We start from the raw sequence: 8,364 nt of genomic DNA on the forward strand, positions 1-8,364 counted from the left end.
CACAAAATGCATATTTTCGGAGACGGGCAACAACGCACGGCCTGCTCACATTAGACTGCAACACACCCTACAACTCAGTCGCTTTCGTAGAGGTAATTGCGCGCACGTTATTTCTATTGCGCGCAAACACTAACCTCGACCATGTGCTTTTTCGCTAAAGGGACACGCAGAATACATACGCGTGAACACAACCCCTCAGTGCAATGCATTTTGAGTAAGATGACGCAAAATGTATCTATATCAGCGCAAGATACACCCGTCATAGCAATGCATACTTGGATGTTTATTTAAAGTTTTATTATTTTATTTATTATTTATTATTTTTAATTATTTTTTCATCACAACGCAATCGATAAGACTTTACGATGTTCATTTTCTTTTTTAGTCAGTCATTCACAAAAAATTTTAAGAACAACACAACTAATACAGAAAAGTAAGTATAATGAACAAGGCATTGGAAATAACGCAATTGAATTAAAATTTGAAAGTAAATTCATAAAGCAATAAAGGCTATTTTAAGAAAGAAGAAATAACGCAAAATGCAAAGAAAACCATAAAGAAAGCCGTAAAGAAAGAAATTAAACGAAAGCAAGTAAAACATAGGATTTTAGCGGAGGATGTGATGAAAGACAAATTATCACGATACCGCAAATCCACATCCCCGCAGGGTGTCTTCAAGCTTGCCTGCCACCCAATGTCATCAAGGACATTGTTCCTTCCCATGAGAATCCCGGGGCTTCTGCAGTTACTGCATAGCATTCCGGTGTTCTATTTTGAACTCGGCTGCCAATGCCTTGACTGGATCTCCAAGTTCCTTATTGAAACGCCTGCGATTGCATTGACTATGTCATTTTCTCAATGTATTGTTTTGAGAGGGACTCTCAATGATGACAATTTACAGGTGTATTCGATGAGGACGATTGGTATTCGTTGCCTTTGATGACTATTTCTAATTCTGGTGAAAAGAATGGAGGATTTCCTCGATTCCCTGAATTATTATTCTTGATGGTCTACTTTGGCCCCTCTGTTTGATTCCCATCCCCCAACCGAAGTTAGGGTGATTCCACCAACCTGGATGTAAGTGTTCCTGTAAAGGTTGTTTTTGAAGCAAACACTGACTTAGCGTTCGATGGGCACATCTCGCAGCATGGCCCCTCCGCATGGACGCCCAACTTTATTGCCGGGCCACTTGTGCCGGTGCATTGCGGTTGCGCTGATAATTTGAGAGAGGGCCACCCTTGATTAATTAGCCATTGTTGAAGGCAGAGAGCACTGTGCCATTTGTGCAGCCAAGTTTCATTATATTCTCTGGTACGAAATGGCTGTATCAGTTCTTCTTCATTTTGATGCCTCTTCCCTTCATACACGTCATCCACCAAGTCATTCGTGTTTTTCGCAAAATGCCGATCAAGGATGACCTCCGTGTTAAGGTCTTATCCCATGAATCCTCCCGCTGCGAAGGCGTAAAAAAGCAACAGTTTGCATTTGATCGATTCAGGGGCCGTTATAAAAAAAGGTTTTTCCATAAGAAACGCTTAAATCCAGGGGGGAACTACCCGATCTACTGACAGACAACTAATCTGTCATCAATCTTCTGGAAATGGCAGTCCTAGAGACTGGTCATTGTAGAGTCTGCATTATCCATAGTGGCTGCTCGAAATTCAGCACATCCTGTTCGTCGTCCTTCATTTAACGGCTTGGAGGGACAAATTTCATTCATGAACCACTCCAACCAACTGGTCCCATGATGTGATTTCATTTGCTCCAACGAATAAGCCCACTCTTTGCCTCATGTCCCTTAGTGTGTATGGAGTACTAATTTCCTTGGCGAGCGGGACATTAATGTGTGGATGGCAAAAGTTGCCACATCTACCACAAAGCAGTCAATGGGCGTCGCGGTCCTTCACCTTGTAGACCTCAAAATTTCCCTGCATTTTGTATTCATCTGGCAGCATACCTGTCTTATCTGGATCATGCGTTCTCCTAAACCATTGTCGTGAAATCCCGCGCGAGAAGTCATAAAGATTCGCACCACCATACTTTCTCATGGGGTTATTGTAACGGTCTAGCAGCAAGCAAAGACAGATCCATGCACTATAGCGATTTGCCCCCAATTTCCTTCAGCCTTTCGTGTAAGCCATATTTACTCTCTTCGCCTGATTCTATTCTGCTGCCCCTAACCGCGAAAAGTACTCATCTCTGGGTCAGGTTTCGAATTCTGCGACAGTTCAGTACCTCATAAACGTTAGCCTTGGCTCGCATTAAACAAAACAGTATAGCAGAGCATTCTGTCCTGCAAAATACCACAAAAGTACTTTCAACACTAAATGTTAGCAATCCCCGGCCAAACGACCCATAAACTTGTGTGGATAAAAAATAATTGTTATGCTTATGTTATGTTTTTGTATCGCTTATGCACACTACTATGAAAGAATGCATTGATCTCTTCTGTTTCACTACCTCGACATGTGCGTTTTCGCTAAGGACGAGCGCAGAATACATACGCGTGCAACACACCCCTCAGTGCAATGCATTTGAGTAAGATGGACGCAAAATGTATCTAATCAGCGCAAGATACACCCGTCATAGCAATGCATACTGGATGTTTATTAAAGTTTATTATTATTTTATTATTATTTTATTATTTTTTAATTATTTTTTTCATCAACAACGCAAGTCGATAAGACTTTACGATGTTCATTTTCTTTTTAGTCAGTCATTCACAAAAATTTTAAGAACAACACAACTAATACAGAAAAGTAAGTAAATTGAACAAGGCATGGAAATAACGCAATTGAATTAAATTGAAAGTAAATTCATAAAGCAATAAAGGCTATTTTAAGAAAGAAGTAAATAACGCAATGCAGAAAACCATAAAGGAAAGCTGTAAAGAAAGAAATTAACGAAAGCAGTAAACATAGATTTTAGGGATGTTGATTGAAAGACAAATTTATCACGATTACCGCAATCCACATCCCCGCAGGTGGTCAAGCTTGCCTGCACAATGTCATCAAGGACATTGTTCCTTCCCATGAGATCCCGGGGCTTCTGAGTTACTTGATAGCATTCCCGGTGTTCTATTTTGAAGCTCGGCTGCCAATTGCCTGACTTGGATCTCCAAGTTCCTTATTGAAGACGCCTGCGATTGCATGACTATGTCATTTTTCTCAATGTATTGTTTGAGTAGGGACTCCAATGATGACAAATTTACAGTGGTGTTCGATGAGGACGATTGGTTATGCGGTTGCCTTTGATGACTCTGATTCTAATTCTGGTGAAAAGATGGAGGATTTCCTCGATTCCCTGAATTACTATTCTGATGGTTACTTTGGCCCCTCTGGTTGTGATTCCCTCCCCAACCGAAGTTAGGGTGATTCCACCAACCTGGATTGTAAGTGTTGCTGTAAGGGTTGTTTTGGATAGCAAACACTGACTGTAGGTTCGATGGGCACATCTCTGCAGCATGGCTCCCTCCGCATTGGACGCAACTTATTGCGGCCACTTGTGCCGGTGCATTGGGTTGCGCTGAAATTTGAGAGAGGGCACCTTGATTAATGCCATTGTTTTGAAGGAAGAGAGGTTCACTGTGGCCATTTGTGCAGCCAAGGTTGTCATTATATTCTCTGGTAGCAATGGCTGTATCAGTTCTTCTTCTTTTGATGCCTCTTCCCTCATACACGTCATCCACCAAGTCATTCGTGTTTTTCGCAAAAATGCCGATCAAGGATGACCTCCGTGTAGGTCTTATTCCATGAATCCTCCCGCTGCGAAGGCGTAAAGCAACAGTTTGCATTGATCGATTCAGGCCGTTATAAAAAAAGTTTCCATAAAGAACCTTAATCAGGAATCCCGTCTATGCAGACAATTTCTTCATCAATCTTCTGAAAATGCATCCAGGCGGTGCTTAGAGTCTCATTATCCATCTGCTCGAAATTCAGCACATCCTTTCGTCTCCTTGCATTAACGGCTGGAGGGAAGAATTTCTTCATGAACCACTCCACCAACTGGTCCCATGATGTGATTTCATTTGGCTCCAACGAATAAGCCCACCTCTTTGCCTCATCCCTTAGTGTGTATGGGAGTCTAATTCCTTCGGGGGTGACGATAGGGATGGAGAAATTGTTGCACATCTCCACAAAGCAGGTCAGATGGGCGTGCGGGTCTTCACCTTGTAGACCTCAAAATTTCCCTGCATTTTGTATCATCTGGAGCATGACCGTCTTTATCTGGAATCATGCGTTCTCCTAAACCATTGGTCGTGAAATCCCGGGCGAGAAGTCATAAAGATTCGGCACCACATACTTTCTCATGGGGTTATTGCGGTCAGCAGCAAGAAAGACGAGATCCTGCACTAGCCGATTTGCCCCCTAATTTCCTTCAGGCCTTTCGTTGTTAGCCATATTTACTCTCTTCGCCTGATTCTATTCTGGCGTGCCCTCACGCGAAAAGTACGCTCGATCTCTGGGTCAGGTTCGAATTCTGGATCAGTTCCAGTACTCATAAACTGTTAGCCTGCTCTTCGCGATAAACAAACAGTATAGCAGAGATCTGTCCTGCAAAATACCACAAAAGTATTCAACACTAAATGTTAGCAATCCCCGGCAACGACGCCATAAACTTGTGTGGATAAAAAATGAATTGTTATGCTATGTTATGTTTTGTATCGCTTATGCACACTACTGATGAAAGAATGATTGATGCTTTATATGCACTCACGATAAAGACATTTTATGCGATACTACATACTAAGTGTATGCGTTGATAGTGATATGCTCGTAGTATGCGATGAAGTAGTGCATGTCACAAGTTTCCTTGTGCTGAAATCAAGTATAATTCCAACGCAAGTTTCTCAGAATGATCTGAGGTTGAACACGGGGATTGTTGTCGTTAAATGCGATACTTATGTGATACATGTGACCGGTTGTAATAATGAATAAATAATTTTGGTTTGTACAAAAATATAAATTGCGCTAAAAGTAAAAATGCGTTGATAAAGTAAATTCCTAAACTACAATGATACATGATACAGGGGTCGAGGACTGGCTGTGAAGTTGTACAAAAAAATCGATGAATGCAATGGCAAGTCTTATGAATGAAGTAGAAAGAGAAAGAGTAAAAAGTAAAAACATTGCAAGTTCGTCAATCGCATTAAGGACGCAACTAAGGTTTCACTTTCCCTTGGCGTACACCTTTCAGTGATCGGCCGCGTTCCCATACGTCTATGGTGAAATAGAGATGAATGTGATGAACGCAAGGTTGTTTCCATCTCTTGAAATACTTCTCACTTTAGTTAACGCATTCTTCCAACCTTCTCTCGATAGGCAGAATAACATCTTCACTTCTACTCTCATAGGTGAAGATGCCGTCGAGCATGCTTTAGCTAAACTTAATTGATTCCTTGACACAAATTAACTCATTTGCTTAATTCTCGCTTTTTACCTCGGGGATTAAGAATACATCATGGAGAAAATGGATGATAAATGTATGGAAAGAGACAGAGAGATGATAATGATGACGATGATAACATTGAATTCTAAAATTAAGCATTTGATACATGTTTGTGAATGAGGGATTAAAGAAGATGAACACAGAAGATGAATTAGAGAATAGAAACAAATACGGAAAGAGTGTCAACGTCTTGACACAGATCCACATCCGAGACTTGTGCTTGCCGGCATATGGATGTGGTGGAGAGGAAAGCTTCCCTCTCAGGCTTGCTTTCCCCTGTCTCTTATACACATCTAGATGTGTATAAGAGACAGGGATTAAAGAAGATGAACACAGAAGATGAATTAGAGAATAGAAACAAATACGGAAAGAGTGTCAACGTCTTGACACAGATCCGAATCCGAGACTTGTGCTTGCCGGCATATGGATGTGGTGGAGAGGAAAGCTTCCCTCTCAGGCTTGCTTTTCCAGTAGAATTGACCTTCTGCACAGAGCTTCAGCTTCGGGAATCGGAAGAATTCCTTGCTTGAAAACTCACTTTTCAGCCTTGTCTCGTAGTTCTCCCAGATATACTCTGTAAAGTCTCTTTAGACATGCCTCTCTCTCCCCTTTTCAGTATATCTTTCAGCAAATTTGAGGAAGCTATTTATAGACAAGACCTTGGCTCTTTGAATTTGTGGTCCCCACTATCTAATTATGGTAATTCCTACAATGGCGTAATGGAAAATTCCTTCTGTTCCACGATCAATCCGTCAGAATTGCACAACAAAAAGTTGTACACTTATCAGTATCCTCCGCAAATGCATTGCTCTTCACATCTTCGATCGATCGTCGTATGCGGTGTTATTTTTTATTACCGCATGCGGTTGAAATGTGTTGATCGCTAAAGCTCTTGATTGATTGTTGCATGCACCATCATTGCGTTGATCATCGCTTTATTCTTGATTGATGGGCGCATGCGATGTAGATGCGTTATACATTTTGTCTTCGAGCCATTAACGCATGTGGTGCCCTATTTCATGCAAAACAGAGACTGAAACATTCTATTTCCCCATCCCAATAGTGTTAGTGGATGCGTTTACGACATTTCATAATTTTTGTATTTCTCAGCTAATTCATATACTATCGACGCAACTTTCCTTTCTTTTTGCCACAATATCTAAATAAAAAAACATAAATAACTTGTATTTCTACAAGTTATCATCGATTTCGAATTAAGTTGGCAAGCCGTTAACGACCTACTGTAGCAAGTACACTCAACTTTTCGGTGAAAAATATTTGGTGCATCAGACAAAGAATTAATGCCATCCCATCAGTGTAATCATATGAGAGAAAAAGATCTTTACCCTGAAGCTCTACAAATACCGAAGGCCATCTTCATTGAAGGAGTTCGCTCAGTTACATAATTCACCATATAGATAGAAGTTAGCTTTGTTCACAGTTTTTCTTTTACTTAGAAGGAGGAAGCGAGTGAAGGGAGATTACACCGAGAGATCATCCCGGTGAACTTGGAAGAGTGCCAGGGAGTGTCGAAATCAGAGAGAGGGCCAACTCTTGCAGAAGGAAGAACATCTTTTGGGCAGAATAGAGATAACATAGTGTAAAAGCCTTGGGAAGCAAGATATTGCTACCAGGCTCTCTACCCTTATTTTCCTTTGTCATTTTGTACTCTGAACCTATTTATAAAATAGAAATTGCATCTTTATATCTGTCCACTCTCTTTACATTATGCATGAGTAGCTAAATCTGTCGAATGGGTTGAATGGACGAATGACGCATTCATTCTATGCGATTATCTTGTATTATGTATGCGTCATTCGTCCATTAGAGATACTCAGGAGGGTAGTATAAGGATAGAATCTAGGCTTGGAAAAGTCAGATTAGAATCTAGGCTCGGGAGAGTAAGATTAGAACTGCATAATCAAGAGATAGAAGCTTAGGAATAAGTTCTATTTGCTATTAATGCATCGCATACACCCTAGAGATAAGATATGATTGTATGTGGTCACCTTGTCCTTGTGTGCATCTTTCGTCATGTATAGGCAAGAAGTAGAGACTTAGGAATAAGCTCTATAGACATTATCGCATTCATCGCATGCGTCCTAAAATTAGAAGCTACCATATTTACATTGGAAAATGAACTATTGTCGTATGAGTGTAGCATGATCGCGTAGCTTGCACGCATTCTTAGGAAACGCTAGCTAAAGACCTTCTCAACCCATTCCTTCACATATTCAGTGTATCTGTCGCATAATTACTCTTTTCTCAAATCCGCCGTATACATTTTATACCTTAAACAACAAACCAACCAAATCATTGATTTAATTGTTACCGCAAAATGATCTAAAATTACCATCGCATACTGTCTTCCTTAGTCCCTATGTTCAACCCTGAGCTTACCAAGCAACTCAGTAGGATTTATACTTGGGTCTTACTGAGAAAACTTGCATGCACAATGCATATTCCACTATCGCATTCTACACCATTATTTCATCGCATAAAATAACGCATCAGCACTCACAAGGAGCGAACACACACCACATCCAAGAAAGCAGCCCAAATCCAATATGACAATAATCAAATAAATAAACTTAAGTTAACTAGGAAAGCAAAGTAAAGATAGTGTAGAAGACATCCCTGGAGAAATTGGTGTGAAGCTACTGCAAGGAGTCTTCCACGCAGGAGATTGATCTCAACTGCTTAAGTCAAGAGACTCGTTGTCCCGACCATTGGAGCTTCCAGCATTTGTTGGCCGCATGTTGGTTAACATACTCCTAAGACTGCTTCCATCTCGTGCAACAGATAGCCTTTCTATCTCGCAGTCAATATTGATTTTTGGCGCATCGCCTTCACTCAAATATTGTTTGCAACTTGGTCGCACAAGCCATAATATGCCCAAGACAAAAAGGGTGCCTA

The sequence above is a fragment of the Benincasa hispida genome, unplaced genomic scaffold (assembly GCF_009727055.1).
Source record: "Benincasa hispida cultivar B227 unplaced genomic scaffold, ASM972705v1 Contig245, whole genome shotgun sequence".
NCBI lineage: Eukaryota > Viridiplantae > Streptophyta > Magnoliopsida > Cucurbitales > Cucurbitaceae > Benincasa > Benincasa hispida.